This window comes from Lissotriton helveticus, chromosome 7 (assembly GCF_964261635.1).
Source record: "Lissotriton helveticus chromosome 7, aLisHel1.1, whole genome shotgun sequence".
NCBI lineage: Eukaryota > Metazoa > Chordata > Amphibia > Caudata > Salamandridae > Lissotriton > Lissotriton helveticus.
Genome location: NC_136068.1, coordinates 111,346,432 through 111,366,963, shown reverse-complemented (window position 1 = coordinate 111,366,963; position 20,532 = coordinate 111,346,432).

Below are 20,532 nucleotides of genomic sequence, written 5' to 3'. Positions count from 1 at the left end.
GTGCTGCATCTTTTCACATCCATTTATTAATGTCACTTTATCTGGCACCTAATTTCCTAAAATTCCACCTCATCAGTCCTTATGATGCAAACAAATGGTGTCCTGCCACATGCATTTTATCACAAGACTGCCCTCCTTCTGTGTGTTAACTGGGGGTGGAAATAACTGGCGTAATTCTTGCTAGCGTAATTACTCAGAATAACTGCAATATTACTTTTAATTATGCACAATCATCTGAGAAGGGTAATCCAACATTTAGTGATATTTTCTTAGTGCAAAACTCACCCTTGTGTCCAAAATGGGCCAGAGGATGCATGAACTAGCAAAATAACACTAAATGCTACAGGACACAAACAGCAGTAGCCAGCAGTCATTCCCTCTCTCTTAGTTTGTTTTTCCTGTGCTCGTGCTGTAGGATTTGTGCCCCAAATTACCCTTAATTACTCAAGCTGGCATAATCGCTTAGTTTCTGTAAAATTCAGTAGCAAGAGGTCAAGGTGGCAAGGTGTATACATCCATCATTTCCAGATCAGACATTCTAGCAAGCCTAGAGGAGTCATAATGCATACTTGGACTCACTTCTACTTTCTAATAAGAAATACATGAATATGCTAGACAAAACATGCTGTGATATTTATTTCTTTAATCTGTTTTGAATAATTGTCACCTTCTTATCACTTTAGGAAGCCCTCAGCTAACAGAAGTTCATACCCACAGTGGCACAGCTTTGTAAATAGAATGTTCCATGGGTTGAGAGTATAAGTAGGGTTGCAAGATAGTTGCAAGTTTCTAAGCACTTGGGTAGACCAGGTCATAAGTGTTAAAAATCTGTGAGATAGTTTTCTCCATTTAAGTATTAATTTTCTTTTTAAACTAAAGTGGTTGTACTGTACCAATAATACAATAATATCACCTTACTGCACAGAAAAGCCATGTTCATAAATGTCATATGTCAAAATATTGAGTATAGAAATATCGAACTACAAATGTACATAGTCCAAAATATTCACTAACACTATATCTTCTGGGTAAGCCTAGATAGCAAAGTATAGAGATAGTAGACTAACATCATATCGACTTACACTCACGATGTAGTGCAAGTAGATATTGTAGCGTTGATATACGTACAGTCCAAAATTAACACCTTCGCTGTGGCGGCTATTCTGCCGCAGCGCTAAGGGGGCGAGGGGTCCACACGGCGCTCACACGCTGGTGACGGAACCGCTTCGTCACCAGCCTCGGGTGAGCTGTGCTGATGACGGAGCGGTTCCGTCATGGCCCCGCCCGCTCAATAGAACGCGCCGCGCTGGCGCGAAATCAGCGCCACACAGGCGCGTCGGGCGGGCCATGACGGAAACGCTCCGTCATCAGCACAGCGCCACCGCTGCTGATGACGGAGCGGTTCCGTCATCAGCATTGATGTGTATAAGACACTATATTTTGGTGCCACAGTCCACCACCACCAGCACAAAGCTGTAAGACAACACGTGAAAATACAATTTCTGCATTTTATTACCTGATGAAAGTTAAAAGTGCACAAACATCCTAATTACTGTATGCGATGTTTCATTCAATTTATATATTTTTGCAGGTATTGGAGATCTGTCAACCCTAATAAAGTGTTCACCATTTGAGCGAAGGAGGAAGGGTATTGAATATTGAGAGGGGACCTTACTGTGCACCCACCACTACCCTTCCAGCAATGGAATGGGCGAGGTCAAAAACAGAGTGAGGGGCTTCACTCTTGAGGCCTGGGCCAGCCTTTGCTGACTGCCCCCCGCCCCCCCCCCCATAAAACTTAAACTGATGTCCTTGGGAGGTTGAAGCAATGCAGTACCTCAGGTTGGCCAGGGACTTCTAGCTCACCCTGCCTTTAACTGTGTGATATTAGTTCTTCACTGTGGGACCGTGTGAAGAGAGTTTATATCATGTGACACACAGGAGCACTAGGTGAGCTGAGTTGGAAGTTCTGATATTTATACCTAACTAGCAGCCCGTACCGACCTTGTCCGGGAGCATTCAGGCTTCCCCTACCCCTGCCTTCCCCGACATTGCCCAGCAGCCCGTGCCCCCGCCCGCCCCGTCCCCCGCCTGGCCCGACACCCGCCTGCCCCACATTGTCCCCGGAGCCTTACCTCATCCGCCGCTCCTCAGTTCACCGCTCCTCGCCTGCATTCAGGCTTCCCCTACCCCTGCCTCCCCCGACATTGCCCTGCAGCCCGTGTCCCCGCCCACCCCGTCCCCCACCTGGCCCGACACCCGCCTGCCCCGACATTGTCCCAGGAGCCTTACATCAGCCGCCGCTCCTAAGTTCACCGCTCCTCGCCGCTCTGCTCCTCACCGCCTGTCTGCCGCTGCTCCTCCCCCGCGCCATGTCCGCCTCTCCTCTGCTCGCACCGCCGCTGGCCGGTCCGCTGCTCCTCACGTCACCGCTCCTCCCCGCGCCATGTCCGCCGCTCCTCGGACGCCGCTCCTCCCGGTGCTCCTGACGTGAGCACGCACGTCGCGGCCGGCGCTACTTTGGAGGGACTACTTTTTTTATATAAATTTTGTAAATAACGTTTATTTTTAATATTTATATAGCCTATAACCATCTACACACCGGGACAATTTCAACGGTGTATCGGGTGTGTAGATTGGCGCCTTGGTTCCCGAGTATACCCGCCTCAAAGCCTGAAAGTTCTTACTTTATTATAGTAGTATAGATAATTTGTAACCTTCCTCATGGACAGTTAAGGGCTGAACATGGAGAGGATGTGGTCTAATGGTTAGGGCAGTTAACCTTAAATCTGGGGAACCGGGTTCAAGTCTCGGTAACGACGCTCAACATCCTGTGATTCTGGGTAAATCACTTAATCTCCCCCGTGCCTAACAAAAACAAAAAATAAAAATGTATGTATTCTTGTGTAACGTAACTGGTGCTCATGTTAAGCGCTCTGATACCTTCGGGTCAAGTTCACGTTATATAAAATTCCGGGGGGAAAAAAACAGCATCAGATTATGTATCCTACTAAGGAGAGTGAGAGATGCAGGCATGTTTACAAAAGGAACTCAGGACAAATGAGACACACAAATACGGAAGAAAGTCTGTAACACTGATATGTGATACTACCACAAAAAAAATACCATGTCTAAATGAGGGCGTCCATGTACTCCAGGTCATTCCTCACTATGCAAGGATAATGTAAGGATTTTAGGTATTGTAATTACAGCAATAGTAATCTTAAGTGATATGACCTGTACGAATTCAGAATGGGAGTGGACAAAGGAAGAGCTGTGGGAGATTGATAGAGAGGTAAGGGGAGGGAAGCAAAGCTGTTGAGGGTAGAAAAGGCTTGGATTTTATGGAGTGGTGGAGGAAGATAATGGCAGGGACCGGAAACAACCTTTACAACGCAACTGTTACAACGCACTACCATTACAACAACATTTTTACAACGCAAAAACTATTACAACACATGTTTTTACAACGCAGGTACCTTTACAACGCATATCATTACAACGTAAGTATTGGTAAGTATATATTATATTTTAAATGTTATATGTTTGGGTTTTTTAAAAGGGTATTTTTAGGGTTCAGGGTCAGTTTTCAGTTTTTGGGTAAAAGGGTATTTTTAGGGTTCAGGGTCAGTTTTTAGTTTTTGGGTAAAGGGGTATTTTTAGGGTTCAGGGTCAGTTTTCAGTTTTTGGGTAAAGGGGTATTTTTAGGGTTCAGGGTCAGTTTTCAGTTTTTGGCTAAAAGGGTATTTTTAGGGTTCATGGTCAGTTTTTAGTTTTTGGGTAAAGGGGTATTTTTAGGGTTCAGGGTCAGTTTTCAGTTTTTGGGTAAAGGGGTATTTTTAGGGTTCAGGGTCAGTTTTCAGTTTTTGGGTAAAAGGGTATTTTTAGGGTTCAGGGTCAGTTTTTAGTTTTTGGGTAAAGGGGTATTTTTAGGGTTCAGGGTCAGTTTTCAGTTTTTGGGTAAAAGGGTATTTTTAGGGTTCAGGGTCAGTTTTCAGTTTTTGGGTAAAGGGGTATTTTTAGGGTTCAGGGTCAGTTTTCAGTTTTTGGGTAAAGGGGTATTTTTAGGGTTCAGTGTCAGTTTTCGGTTTTTGGGTAAAGGGGTATTTTTAGGGTTCAGGGTCAGTTTTGGGTTTTTGGGTAAAGGGGTATTTTTAGGGTTCAGGGTCAGTTTTGGGTTTTGGGGTAAAAGGGTATTTTTAGGGTTCAGGGTCAGTTTTGGGTTTTTGGGGTACAGGGGTATTTTTAGGGTTCAGGGTCTGTTTTGGGTTTTGGGGTAAAAGGGTATTTTTAGGGTTCAGGGTCAGTTTTGGGTTTTTGAGGTACAGGGGTACAGGGTAAAAATAAAATTAAATTAAATAAATTAAATAAAATTAAATTAAATTAAATTAAATTAAATTAAATTAAATTAAATTATATTATATTAATTTCAATTAAATTAAATGAAAAAAAATTAAATATACTTACCAATACTTACGTTGTAATGGTATGCGTTGTAAAGGTACCTGCGTTGTAAAAACATGCGTTGTAAATACATGCGTTGTAATAGTTTTTGCGTTGTACAAATTTCGTTGTAATGGTATGCGTTGTAAAAGTATGCGTTGTAACGTCATACATCCGCAGGGACAGATTTGAGAAGGGCAGACAGTGGAAGAGAGGGAAAAAAATCTGCCTTCTTCTTCCCAGGTCCCACTATTACGCAGATTACCAATCAATAAGGTAATGGTTGAAGGCAGGTTTTAAGTTTCTTTCTGAACTGCAGGGCGGAAGCCTCATGGGATGGCGTTCCATTTTCTAAGCGCATAAGCAGCACAATAATATTTTTGCCCAGTCTCACCAAGGAGGAGAAATGAAGCAAGAAGTGAAAGAAAATTAGAGTTAGTAAGGAGCATTCTTATGCAAAAGGAAAAAAACAGACAAGTTCCATTTGTAAGTAGTTCATGGCACGCCCCTTAATAGGCAGTTCATATGACGCAGTGCCTTATGGATGTTGTATTTCTGCCACTGCGTCATATGAACTGCCTATTAAGGGGCGTGCCATGAACTTGGAACCTGCAGGCATGGAGCAGTTTGTCATCCTCTGAAGAAGAAGAAGGCAAAGCCTTCGAAACGCGTAAGGACTAAAAGACGATTTTGAAATTGACTGGAGTTTCTCTTCCGTACCAATAAAGGCTGTTTACAGCGTGCTGCTGTCTCGAGTGATGCTTGAATGCTGGGACAACCTTGGAGATATATATATATATATATATATTCACTGAAAAAACCATAGGTTATAGACCATATATAGTTAGGAATTTGCATTTACAAAACCTTGAAAATTCACTGAAAAAACCATAGGTTAGAGACCATATATAGTTAGCTGGACATTTTATTGACATAAAACCAATGAAATTCCATATATAGTTAGTTGCACTAACTATATATCGCGCACCCGCAATCCACTGCTGATGATGTCACATATTACATCATTCATGACATGGTCAGTGACATCACTGATGACATCACTGATGACATCTCAAATGACATCACTGATGACATCACTGATGACATCTCAAATGACATCACTGATGACATCATCTAGTGTCTGTGTGTTTTTGTAAAGTTTAAATATGTTTTACATATTGAAGAATGAGTGGATGTATGGAAGACTGAGTGTGTGTGCGGCTGGCTGGGAGGTGTGTGACTCTGTGCATATCAATGTGTACTTGTATCAGTGATTGTATAAGAGAGTAAGTATGTGTTAGTATATGTGTGAAAAGTATGGTGTTCTGTGTTTAACTGTATAGATGAGGAAATCGAAGTGTGATTGATTCTTCACAGGACTGACTAGGTGTATGAGTGCATATGATAGTGTTGTAATAATGAGTGACTGTATGTATGTGTGATTGTATGGGTGAATGAGTGAATGTGTGTGTAGATGTAGGAATCAGTGAGTGCGTATGTAGTAACTGGTATTGGTGTGTCATGATGTCATCAGTGATGTCATTTTAGATGTCATCAGTGATGTCATTTGAGATGTCATCAGTGATGTCATCAGTGATGTCACTGAAGTATGGTGTTCTGTGTTTAACTGTATAGATGAGGAAATGGAAGTGTGATTGATTCTTTACAGGACTGACTAGGTGTGTGAGTAACTCCATGGATGAGTGGCAGTGTGTGAGTGTCTGCATAGGTGTATGAGTGCATATGATAGTGTTGTAATAATGAGTGACTGTATGTATGAGTGATTGTATGGGTGAATGAGTGAATGTGTGTGTAGACGTAGGAATCAGTGAGTGCGTATGTAGTAACTGGTATTGGTGTGTCATGATGTCATCAGTGATGTCATTTGAGATGTCATCAGTGATGTCATCAGTGATGTCATTTGAGATGTCATCAGTGATGTCATCAGTGATGTCACTGACCATGTCATGAATGATGTAATATGTGACATCATCAGCAGTGGATTGCGGGTGCGCGATATATAGTTAGTGCAACTAACTATATATGGAATTTCATTGGTTTTATGTCAATAAAATGTCCAGCTAACTATATATGGTCTCTAACCTATGGTTTTTTCAGTGAATTTTCAAGGTTTTGTAAATGCAAATTCCTAACTATATATGGTCTATAACCTATGTTTTTTTCAGTGAATTTCATTGGTTTTTTAAAAGCTAATATCTATAGCTGTAAAATATATTCTTTATTACGTGACGTATCACGTAGCCACGTGATACGCCTCATGACGCGTCGCATAACCATGAGGTATCGGCTCTGCAGCGCAAACAAAACCCGTAACGTAAGCGTGCCGGAGCACGCTTACAGATATATATATTTTTTAACCTTAATTAGACAAAATCCACACGTGCACATATCTTGAGGCCTTGCAAAGGCACATCAAACAAACAGTCCCTACAATTTTGCCAAGTTTGCTGGAAATCTATTCCCTTAATTTTTTTTTTACTGTTTCTCTTGGTTTTCCCCTTGTTACGCTTACCGGGACGCTACCCGGTACGCGAATCGGACGCTCCAAAAACACAAGATGGCGGACTCCCGTTACGCTGTCGGTTAGCTGCCCGGTTCGCGTACCGGGAAGCGCCTCTACCGCGAAAAATCACGGGGGACTTTAATATCCCCCTCATCAATCCTAGGGGGTCAGGAGGGGTTTACCTTGCCCCCTTTCCTTCATTTCCCCCTTCTTTTTTCACCACATCTTGTCTCTCGAACCTACCGAGAGACAAGATGGCGGCCGCTCCGGACTGTTTACAATGTTGACAGCTACGCTGCCGGTTAGCTGCCCGGTTAGCTGCCCGGTGAGCTGCCCGGTGAGCTGCCCGGTGAGCTGCCCGGTTCGCGTACCGGGACGCGCCTCTACGGCGTAAAATTGCAAAAAAAAAAAAAATAATAATTTTTTGCCCCGCGGGGCACTTTAATATCCCCCTCATCAATCCTAGTGGGTCAGGAGTGGTCTACCTTGCCCCCTTTCCTTCATTTCCCCCTTCGTTTTTCACCACATCTTGTCTCTCGATCGTACCGAGAGACAAGATGGCGGCCGCTCCGGACTGTTTAGAATGTTGACAGACACCGGAGAGCCAATCAGCTTCGCTTCGCGAAGTTCCGTTACGCGTCAGGTACGCGAACCGGGGCGCTAACCGGAGCGCTGTCACAGATATATATATTTTTTTAAACGTTAATTTCTCAAAATCCACTGGAGCACATATATTGAGACATAGCAAAGGCACGTCGGGCAAACCATATCTACAATTTTGCCAAGTTTCATGTACATCTATTCAGCCGTTCGAGCTAAAAGTGAGTCCAACCGCCCTATGGAAAAATTAATGGGAAAAACGCGTTTTGGGACCCCCCTTTTTTCTCGGCTCCCCCTTGACGAAACCCCCCCAAATTTTCAGGGGCTGCTCAGAAACAAAATTTGCCATTTTCCTGAAAATTTCAGCCAATTCCGTCCACAAACGCCAAAGTTATTAGACATAGAATTTTCAGAAATCCCATTGAGAAAAAATCCTAACTATATATACCCACTGGCTATCGCCAGTAGGTAATATACATATATAAACATATATAATCTGCATATCTATATAAATATAAATGCATGCATACATATACATATATGCATACATATGCATGTTATTTACATGAAAGTTTTAAAAACACTAATAAAAGCAAAGCTAAAAAGCCACCTCATTACAAACAGAATGGCTTTAACTTAAACGAGGGCGAGATCTATTGCATTTTCAATGCTTGTTTACTTTGGTTCTATCAAGAAGGCATTCAGATGTGTCACACATTTGCCATAAATTCTGAATGTTAGCACTCTAGTTGCTCATTAGATCACTGTAGTAAAGCTAGTGCTCACCAGGGAAGTCTGCTGCTAATCATGGTTTGCAGCCATTTTCCCGCATTTTTTATCCCGCAGACTTTCAGTCCGCATACCATTATCCCGCAAGGTCATTGACCTCGCATACCATTATCCCGCATTTTTTCAAAACGCATGTGCATTTATCGCGCATGCCTTTACAAAGAATTACGTTTTAAAGGCATGTATGGTAAATGCATTTGCGTTGTGAAAACCACGATGACGAGAGAGGTAAGTGGGTTTGTGTTAATTTTTTCGTGGGTTAGTGATTGTGTAGTGTAGTGTAGTGTTGTGTAGTGTAGTGTTGTGTTAGTGTAGTGTAGAGTTGTGGTGGTTGTTTAGTGTAGGGTCATGCTGGGGGTAGTGTTTTAGGGTTTAGGGTTGTGTTGTAGTGTTTGCGTAGTGTAGGGTCATGCTGGGGGTAGTGTTTTAGGGTTTAGGGTAGTGTTGTAGTGTTTGCGTAGTGTAGGGTCATGCTGGGGGTAGTGTTTTAGGGTTTAGGGTTGTGTTGTAGTGTTTGCGTAGTGTAGGGTCATGCTGGGGCTAATGTTTTAGGGTTTAGGGTAGTGTTGTAGTGTTTGCATAGTGTAGGGTCATGCTGGGCGTAGTGTTTTAGGGTTTAGGATAGTGTTGTAGTGTTTGCGTAGTGTAGGGTCATGCTGGGGGTAGTGTTTTAGGGTTTTGGGTAGTGTTGTAGTGTTTGCGTAGTGTAGGGTCATGCTGGGGTGTAGTATTTTAGGGTTTAGGGTAGTGTTGTAGTGTTTGCGTAGTGTAGGGTCATGCTGGGGGTAGTGTTTTAGGGTTTTGGGTAGTGTTGTAGTGTTTGCGTAGTGTAGGGTCATGCTGGGGGTAGTGTTTTAGGGTTTTGGGTAGTGTTGTAGTGTTTGCGTAGAATAGGGTCATGCTGGGGTGTAGTGTTTTAGGGTTTTGGGTAGTGTTGTAATGTTTGCGTTGTGTAGGGTCATGCTGGGGTGTAGTGTTTTAGGGTTTTGGGTAGTGTTGTAGTGTTTGCGTAGTGTAGGGTCATGCTGGGGGTAGTGTTTTAGGGTTTTGGGTAGTGTTGTAGTGTTTGCGTAGTGTAGGGTCATGCTGGGGGTAGTGTTTTAGGGTTTTGGGTAGTGTTGTAGTGTTTGCGTAGTGTAGGGTCATGCTGGGGGTAGTGTTTTAGGGTTTAGGGTAGTGTTGTAGTGTTTGCGTAGTGTAGGGTCATGCTGGGGGTAGTGTTTTAGGGTTTAGGGTAGTGTTGTAGTGTTTGCGTAGTGTAGGGTCATGCTGGGGGTAGTGTTTTAGGGTTTAGGGTAGTGTTGTAGTGTTTGCGTAGTGTAGGGTCATGCTGGGGGTAGTGTTTTAGGGTTTAGGGTAGTGTTGTAGTGTTTACGTAGTGTAGGGTCATGCTGGGGTGTAGTGTTTTAGGGTTTTGGGTAGTGTTGTAGTGTTTGCGTTGTGTAGGGTCATGCTGGGGTGTAGTGTTTTAGGGTTTTGGGTAGTGTTTGCGTAGTGTAGGGTCATGCTGGGGGTAGTGTTTTAGGGTTTTGGGTAGTGTTGTAGTGTTTGCGTAGTGTAGGGTCATGCTGGGGGTAGTGTTTTAGGGTTTTGGGTAGTGTTGTAGTGTTTGCGTAGTGTAGGGTCATGCTGGGGGGTAGTGTTTTAGGGTTTTGGGTAGTGTTGTAGTGTTTGCGTAGTGTAGGGTCATGCTGGGGGTAGTGTTTTAGGGTTTTGGGTAGTGTTGTAGTGTTTGCGTAGTGTAGGGTCATGCTGGGGGTAGTGTTTTAGGGTTTAGGGTAGTGTTGTAGTGTTTGCGTAGTGTAGGGTCATGCTGGGGGTAGTGTTTTAGGGTTTAGGGTAGTGTTGTAGTGTTTGCGTAGTGTAGGGTCATGCTGGGGGTAGTGTTTTAGGGTTTAGGGTAGTGTTGTAGTGTTTGCGTAGTATAGGGTCATGCTGGGGGTAGTGTTTTAGGGTTTAGGGTAGTGTTGTAGTGTTTACGTAGTGTAGGGTCATGCTGGGGTGTAGTGTTTTAGGGTTTTGGGTAGTGTTGTAGTGTTTGCGTAGTGTAGGGTCATGCTGGGGGTAGTGTTTTAGGGTTTAGGGTAGTGTTGTAGTGTTTGCGTAGTGTAGGGTCATGCTGGGGTGTAGTGTTTTAGGGTTTTGGGTAGTGTTGTAGTGTTTGCGTAGTGTAGGGTCATGCTGGGGGTAGTGTTTTAGGGTTTAGGGTAGTGTTGTAGTGTTTGCGTAGTGTAGGGTCATGCTGGGGGTAGTGTTTTAGGGTTTAGGGTTGTGTTGTAGTGTTTGCGTAGTGTAGGGTCATGCTGGGGGTGGTGTTTTATGGTTTAGGGTTGTGTTGTAGTGTTTGTGTAGTGTAGGGTCATGCTGGGGGTAGTGTTTTAGGGTTTAGGGTAGTGTTGTAGTGTTTGCGTAGTGTAGGGTCATGCTGGGGTGTAGTGTTTTAGGGTTTTGGGTAGTGTTGTAGTGTTTGCGTAGTGTAGGGTCATGCTGGGGGTAGTGTTTTAGGGTTTAGGGTAGTGTTGTAGTGTTTGTGTAGTGTAGGGTCATGCTGGGGGTAGTGTTTTAGGGTTTAGGGTAGTGTTGTACTGTTTGTGTAGTGTAGGGTCATGCTGGGGGTAGTGTTTTAGGGTAGTTTAGTTGTTTAGTGTATGCTAAAGGCATATTCGTTCTAAAAGTTTTCGTTATTTTAATTTGCGGCCTAATAGTACATGCAGGATTTTTTTTGCGGACTGATGGTATGCGGGATTTCGGCATATATTCGCTAATCATACTTTCTAAGGCAAAATGAACCCCCTCATTTTGTTCCTTTTTAAATTAAATGTTTTAAGAGTTACCACTTTATTCCAATCAAGATGGCTTCAGGTGTGCCATACCTTTGTAATAAGTAGGACTGTTAGCACTCTAGTTGTTCTTTAGAACACTCTGGGACATTCTGTCATTGGGCTATAGTTGGGCTACATCTGGCTGATATTTGGGCTACATTTGTTTTTTTTTGTCTCTGGTGGCCATCTTTGGGCTACATTGGGCTACATTGGGCTACATTGGGCTACATTTGGGCTCCAACATATATATAGCCCAATGTAGCCCAATATATATTTTTCAAAGTTAATTTTCGTAAAAACCACTGGAGCCTATATCTTGAGACATAGCAAAGGCACATCGGGCTACCAGTCCCTACAATTTTGCCAAGTTTGGTGTAAATCCATTCAGCCGTTCAGGCTAAAAGTGAGGCCAACCGCCCTATGGAAAATTGCATGGGAAAAACATGTTTTGGGACCCCCCTTTTTTCTCGGCCCCCCCTTGACGAAACCCCCCCCAAATTTTCAGGGGCTGCTCAGAAACAAAATGTTCCATTTTCCTGAAAATTTCAGCCAATTCTGTCCTCAAACGCCAAAGTTATTCGACATAGAATTTTCAAAAATCCCATAGGAAAAAAATCCTAACTATATATACCTACTGGCTATCGCCAGTAGGTAATATATATATATATATATATATATATATATATATATATATATATATATATATATATATATATATATATATATATATATATATATATATATATATATATTTATATATATATATATATATATATATATATATATATATATATATATATATATATATATATCAAGGCTCACTCTCCGTCTGCTCACCTTCACTCGCGGCCGGGTGCTTACAATGGCGGGAGACGGTACCACGCCAGTCACTACCACTGACAAAGCTCAGATGCAAGAAGCACGCAGCACTCACGGGGGACTGTCCAAGTATGATTTATTGGACAAACACTCTAAGACGCGTTTCGGCCACCACCTTTCTCAATTAGAGGCCGGCGTCACCATTAGGCAAGGTATAAATACAGCCAATCACCAAAATAAAGAAAGGACATGTTAAGTGCATTCTGACCACCATTTGTAAGTGGTGTAAATTCAGTTAAATCACTGACAAAATTGCGCCCTGGATGGGCTTTTACGAACACACTAATAATAATTGTGATGCAAATACAGCCCTGAATGGGCATTCCACAGAACTACATATATAAACATATACAAACTCTTAAATTTAAACATTAGAGAATCATCAGTAGTGCACAAAAAACAATATAAGACTCATAGATGGACCGCTAGCTCCTCCCCAGCATTCAGGCCGCCTGGTTTCTTGGTCTGGTTCTCAATAATATGGTGAGACTCTAGCCTGCGTAGCTGAAGCAACCTATTTCCTCCCCTTATATCTGCCGGTACTTGGTCCATGCAGTAGAAGCTAAGGAGTTCTCGGTTGCTTTGGTGAGACACTTCAAAGTGCCTCGCCACTGGATAAGTGGGATCTTTATTTTGTATGGCCCTCAAGTGTTCTAAGATCCTGATTTTCGTTGGGTGAGTTGTACTCCCAATATAACGCAAGCCGCACGGACATACAAGACATATATATAAATATATATATATATATATATATATATATATATATATATATATATATATATATATATATATATATATATAAAGCAGTGGAGCAAAGTGATTTTTTACTATTTTAATGATTATGCATTAACACATGTGGCAAAATGGTTTTCTTCTATCTTTGAATTGGAGAAAACTAGTTTACATCAGCATTAATCACATCATGCCTAGTTGAAAAGTGTAGGAAATGTTTTGCCAACTATTTGGGGGCCGATTCCGATCCTGGAAAAACGCTGTACAAGTCGTGGTTTGGAGCGTTTTCCCCATACAACTCGTACTTGTAAGGAGGCCCCTACAACCTAGGAAGTACGATCGGTACAAATAGTAAAAAAGACCATACAACTCGTATATACAAGCGATTTCGATTCGGATTGCTCTGTACGCGACGTTCCCATGTATTCCCGGTAGCAGTTTACAACCCGGCATGTACGATTTGTACAAACGGCCCTCCGTACAGCTCTTTTTTTACAAGAGCCAAAAAGTGCCGGAAAAACCATGTACGCCCCGAAAACAGTACGAGACAGACCCCCTCATGTACGTGTCATACACCCCATGAATACAGGGGTACGGTGCGTATGTATGGTGCGTACGGATGACACGGAAAGTGGGGTACGGTGCGTACATACGCAATGAAGGGGTACTGGTCGTGTACGCACCGTACAAGCACTGTACCCCAAAATCGTGTATGTACGCACCGTACCCCAAAATCACGTACGTACGCTGCATACATGCGCGATGTTGGGGTACGCACCATACACACGCCTCGCATGTGGGGGACCACTGTACGCCTCATACCCCTATACGACCCGTACCCCAGTATGAGTCATACCCCCAGAACGGGGTATAGAGATTCGCTTCCTTGCCCGGTACGAGTCATTCCCCATATACAGGCCATTTTCCATACAAATCGTATGCTGACAACCCGGTACGAATCGTACTTGACCGGTTGGACAGCCTTTTTACAAATTGTATGGTCTTTTTTACAAGTCCGTGTCGTACAGCTTTTCCCGATCCGCTTTGTAAGGATCGGGCCGATCTGTATGTATTTTTCCCGTACGAATCGTACTACATGGGTTGGAAGGGACTTTTACAATTTGTATGGAAAAAAATACAAATCCTATTTGTATGGAAAATAAAAATCTAGGATCAGAATCGGCCCCTTAGTATGAGACCGCAGCAAAACAGTGCCAAACAGCTAGCTCGATTCTTGGCATTTGTTAGAAACACAGGCTTGATTCCTCAACTATACATCCATCAGAATTTCCTAACACTTCACTATGGTTAAAGAAGAAACGACTGCTCTCGGGAATCAATGGAAGATTGATAAGTATGCCAGACCACCCTGAAAAAGGCAGGCTCTAGTTGACAACTCCAGAAGCCCACTGAATCTAATAATGAACAGAGTGTTCGAAATTATTTTGCAAGCAATCCAAACAACTCAGAACTCTCTATAAGGTAAAATAGATGGGGTAGTCATCAAGGTGTCATTGCTCTGGCAGGATAGGCAAAATCTTGTAGATTGAGCCAAAGAAGCAAAGGCTTGAATATCCACAGCAGAAGACAATTTCTGACTGATCACATAAGAATGAAAACATTTTAAAAACACAAATTTACAATTGGAACTCAAGATGAAAGATGCTGAAGGTAGATCTTAAAGGAATAATTTGCTATGTGTAAAAATTCCAGAGGGTGTGGAGGGCCCTAAACCTACCTCATGCTGACTGGTTCATAAGTTGGATCCTTGAAAAGACTTTGTCTTCTTTCTTTCTTGTAGTCTTAGAGGGTGCCCACTTTGTACTAATACCTAAGCCCCCACCTGGCCGCCCCTCAACCAATGATAGTCAGGGTTTTGAACAATGCCAAACATGATGCAATCCTAAAGGATGCCTTTCAACATAAAGAGACGTGGTGGGACTCACCCAATATATGAATCTTTGCATGTTATACTAACAAGGTGCAACAACAGTTTAGGTCCTTCTAATAGGCCAATCAAAAATGTCCTGCTATTTAATTGCAATGTCATTATACCCAACCAACCTTAAAATATTTCACTAAGGAAAGTCACACTTGTTGACATACCTGAAAGAGAAAGAAGCTGGGAGGAGACGCATATTCACACCTGTAAAATTACTGTGGTCCAAGTTCCTCAAGGACTCTATCCAGTTGAGGGAGCTAGTCCCCCCTGCCCAAAGGAGAGACACCTGTGGGGTAGACACAGAGACTGTAGGGGATCACAGTGTAAAAAAACAATCAGATCCAGGAAAAATCATCTTTCAGCTCCAGCTAAGACAAGGATCATGGAGTGGTGTGGGAACTAAATCCTTGTGGAACACGAAACAAGGTCATTCTCCCAACAGAAATGCTTAGATCATAGAGACTATTAACATATGCAATAGGTAGCAGCACCCGACCCTTGCCTGTCAACAAGTGATTTATTGACTTGTATCCAAACAGCATATATGATTTAGCAGGTGGGTAAACAGCCTAACTGTATGGTGATCCTCAATTGTTTTGTTAAGGTTGACAGATGCTTCATGTTGGGAAGTATGGAGTGGGGAGGAGTTAGGAGTGGGGTTTGCTTGTTTAATTTTAATTTAAACATCCTGCACAGACAGGGCTTAAAATGGGCAATAGGTACATGCACAAGAATCTTACAACCTGGATCGTATGGGGAAACTTGAAGGAACTAATATCATCTCATGGAAAGTTAACAAATTGAACAATAAATTAAAAAGGGAAGCTGTTCCTGCAATTTCCACGGGGACAAGCACAAAGCTTGTTTTTTTCTCCAGGAAGCACATTTATTAGGCACACGGTGCACGTCCAGGACTGTTACGGCTTTATCAGAGTCTATCACTCAGTATATACTAGGGGTGACAATATGAATACACAAATCACTTCTATTGGCTGTAACAGAAGTCTAACAAGATGTCTTGGGACTAAATATGTTTTGATACAGTTAGTTAAATGGTACTCTTTGGCCATTTATGAGCATTTATGTCCCACCAACGCTGATGGACAGTACATTACAAATACTGATGGACCTGGCCCTATCTGTGTCCACAGGCAAACTGTTTTTAGAGGTAACTTGAAAAGGTGAGGAATCACCAGGGGTTTGGGGTCCGCACCACAACAAACACCCTCCTTCGCTGTTCCACCTAACTGGGATTGAGTGATGATTGGCAGGAAAAGCATGCAGTGGCTTGGGAAAAGACATTTATTCTGAGGCATAGTAGTCACCTTCTAGGTTCTATCACATCTTTGTATCAGCAGTGGAGTTACTAGTGATCTGTGGATCAAAGATTCTGCCCAGATGTTTGTCAGATCACTCCCCAATTGAGATTTGTAAGAACATAGAGAATTAGTTAAGAGGTAGGGGAACACATCTCAAATATTAATCACAGTCCTTAACAGGGTGAACCACAAAAGGCACTAAGTATGCCTGTGCCTAACCCTCTGGCAGCTTAGGCACAAAGCAGTCCAGCTTAACTTAGAAGCAGCTGATAACGTGAAAAACGATTTTGAAAAACAGAGTAAAGTTTAGTAAATTAAATGGCACCAAAATGACAGAAAACTTTTCTGGAAATCTGATCTCCTTCAGCGGTGCCAATCAGAAAAGCAGAGGCCAACCGCCAATTCAACATCGATTGCTGCAGCTTTGACAAATATTGTGGTCTCCGTCGGTTTTACAGGCAGAAAGGTGGCACAACATTATGGCCACAGTCCACATTTTAAGACTGACTACTGAAATCCAATCATTAATAAAGCTGGATCAAAATAGATTCTTGCAACACAGAGGAACCAGACATTTCTTTAAGAGACTTCATGTTAATCTTGCTAATTTTGACAAAATCACTGAACCCACCATCCTGGTTCTAGCTGATTTTTTTATAAAGCTTTTGATTTGTTTTTTTGTTAATTTCTCCACCAATTACTGGAGATATTAACTTCTGACCTAGGTTCCGGGCCTTAAGTGAGGTTACTCTATTCATCCCCCTGGGCATGGGTCCATTTCAATGGCATAGTGTTGCAGCATGTTCTGATAAAGATAGGGACCCAACGTGGTTGCCCTCGTCTTACCTTCTGTTTCTGTTACTTAAGAAGCCACTGGTGAATTTGATTAAGGGAGATGTTCTGATGTGAGAAATTGACTGTGGGAGAGGCTTGGAAGACCAAATTGAGCTATATGCTGATGATTTAGTACTCAGTTTGCAAAACTCCTAGCTCTCCATCCCTAGAATCATTTAAATTCTAAAAGTCTTGGGAGTTGCATCTGGACTCTGAGTTAATTGGCACAAATCTACTGTAGTGCCATTGACTGAGGTAGATGATACCTGGTTATTAGATGCCACCTCCTTCACAATCTCATGAGATCATTTTAAATATTTAGGGTACGCATCTCACAGATCCTGGAGGAGAGCTGGTAGTTTAACATCATCCCTTTGCTCCAAAAAATGTACTGTCCGAAGGAGGCCAGGGGAATGATCCCAAATACTAAAATGGGAAAACGAACATTATACAAAATGATATCGCTGCCACAGATTCTTTATACCCTGCAGAATTACCTATACGAATTGCCCCCAGATATTACAATCTACTGTGACATTCATCCTCTGGGGTGGGGACATATGCAGCATTGTTGTAGTTTTTAGGTTGAGTGTCAATGCACACGTGCTGTCTGCAAGACCTGTTGTCATGAGTGAAGACAACATAAACTGTGGGATCGGTCTCCAGACTGATTCCAGACACCCCCACCAGATATGTTCCCCTGTATACCAGCTCGCTCACAGTGCCACTATGAACCCCTCTAACCAAGGAGGGAATAGTTTCTGGCAACTATTTAACATGACAACCCTGACCCCCTAAGGGATCGTGTAAGCAGTACAGTACTTTTTGCTCAAACACTCGTGCTCACTTTGTCTCAGAGAGATACACAGAATGAACAATGGGGACATTTTCAATAAGCGTTTATTGAGCCGCCAACATCATTCTAGTGTAAAATATGTGTGCTGTAACAACCATGGGACAGAAACAGATATAAATGGTTAAAAGCACCAGAAGAGTAAATTAATGCTAGATTTCTACCATAGTCCCAAAACAAAAGACTATATGTATGCATTTATGCACATGACAGTAATGGTGCGTACTCCTACGATGCTAACGCTAACTAGATGTACTTAAATATGCCTAGCTTGAATGTAAGTGTAGCCAAGAATCCACCAAATGATGAAGTGAACCTCATTACCTGAAGTGAGAAACTGTAGGTCCCCGTCTTGGTCTTGAGATGGACACCCTGTGAGGGATATCAGGCCACTGTGTGCTGGAGTGTCTGTGTGCAAGAGCTTCAGCATCTCGCATCAGTGTGTCAGCGAGGAAGTCTTTCTCCTCTGCTACCCCAGCAAAGATATGGTGTTTATATACCCAAAAAGGTACATTTCAGGGTTTCTACCTTGCTATGTCATGTCGGCCGAGGATAACGAAAGGGATGACCCTTATACATAGTTATTATACAGAAGATGGTAGTCCTGCAGTGCTTCTGAGGGATCCTCTTGCATAATAAATGAGGCTAGTTTTCGGAGAAAACCACGCGACATTTATGCAGCACCTAACTAGGTAAAAGGTCAGTACCAAAACTGGGAAAATGTAGGTGAAAGGTTGGGTGACTACCATGGCCTATATCGGGGTACATTACGAATCATAACACTGTGTTATTCAATAAAGCCACTTTATTCCCGCTGGCTACTTACCAGTGGTTTCCTCCTCCATTGCTCTTCTTTCCTGCCTCCTAAGTCGTTCACACAATGATACATCACTTCGGGTCAAAGCTAAGGAGTTTTGTTTTTCAGACACTTTAATAAAAATTAGCTTACAGCATTTGCGATATAAATGCCACGCTGCTGGACACCAGTTTGATTTAATTTGCTACATTGCTGTCTTCCGCCCATTGCAGTTTGTTCTCATCTGCCCGGGTGTGGTTTTTGCCCATCCACCCGTCGCAGCTTGTTTTGATTGCGCCACCCTCATTGCACTCCCTATTTTGGAATGGCGGAACCGCTTTTTACAGGCAGAGCTATGGCTGTGCCACTGCCGCTCCTCTGCTGCAGTCTGCAGCTCTCTCGCCAGGGAAGGGTTCACCCAGGGCTTTAAGTTGGCCTGGACCTGCCAGTGCTGAGCACCGGCAGTTCTAAAAAGCAGGTGCCGAAATGGGTCGCTTTCGGTCTCTCTTTTATTCACTGCTGTGCCCTCAGCGAGCCTCAATAATCACAATTCAGCTCGATGTCACTATCACAGTGCATGCTCCTTCCTGCGTGGGGCTGCCCTACACCATTCAGCCAGGCACATCTCAGACCATAAAAGACATGTATCAAAAGACAAAAGAACTCAGGCATGCCTGCCCATGGTCGTCAAGAGCCAACCCACGCTACCGATGCAGCACAACACAGCAAGGTTGGGGACAGGACCTGAGCACCCCAACAGAATTCCAATAAATAATGTTAATCATAAAACTCCTTTGCTGAAATTCGAATACACCACAAGAAGCTAACATTTCCTGGCTAAAATACTAGCCGCTATGCTAAAATGGTTAACCACCTTAATCAACTCAGCGCGAGCTCTACCCAAAGGTACACATGGGCACCAGTTACATTGCGCAACAATTTGTAACTGGGTAGAAATCCTCCACCCAGATATTGCCATGTGTAGAAAACCACATCTGAATACTGGACATTAGGAGCCAGCAGGAAGTGGGGTCGAACCTGTGAACTTTCAAATGAAAATCTCTCCTCACACTGCAGCAAATAAATATAATCAGAATATCCCAACATGTTGAGAGCATACTGGACCCTTGGCCTATTGGTGCCCAGGCATCTCATTCAGCAAGAGACGGTACTGACACTGCCCCGAACTGGCGTTACTCGTTTAGTAGGGTAAAACCAATGGCCGAGGTCCCGGAACATGAAAATGCACACAAGTATTGAGACCAAAGACTCGAGCTCTTAACTTTATGAATGAAAGTCTATAATCTTAATGACTAAGCCAAGCATGGCTCTTCCAGGAGAGGCAAAACACACCGCGGCTTCAACAATTGCAGCCCACCCAACCCCCCCACACCCGCAACCCTCCATCTACCAGACTCACTTTAACAAGTGTCTTGAAGCAGGCAAAGTCTGATACCAATCGCAAAATATTATTTTTTAAGGATCTCAAATTACAATTCAGTAAACTGGCCCTATGTCCCTATTCTCCGAGGAGCCTTCCTCGTGAGGGGTTAACTATGTTTCATGCTTGTACACACTATGTTGAGATGCCTGCGTTGGCTCTGTTGGTCCTTTGAAATTTGTTTATTTCTTGGGGCAAAAGAGGGCAGGCAAAGGAGGGAAGCCCAGGCCTAATGTCCATGTGGGACTATAACCTCTTGACACACTAACACTCCCTAGTGGCTGAGAGCAGGAGCGCGCAACACCCATTGGGCTCACCGGGCTTCAGCCCCCCCCCTCGCCTCCTCTGCCCGGGCTAAGATGACACGCACTGAAATCATTAACTAACGCTGCGCATCGGAGCCGAGAATGTGATTTTTATTATGCATTCTGAGAGGCCCAGCAGCCCGAGCAGACAGCCAGCCTCTGAACAGTTTCCTCGAGTGAACCCCCCTGCCCTGACCTCTTGTTTTCCTTTAGAGTGGCGCAGAGGTGAAATCCTTGCCTGAAGGCAGGGATT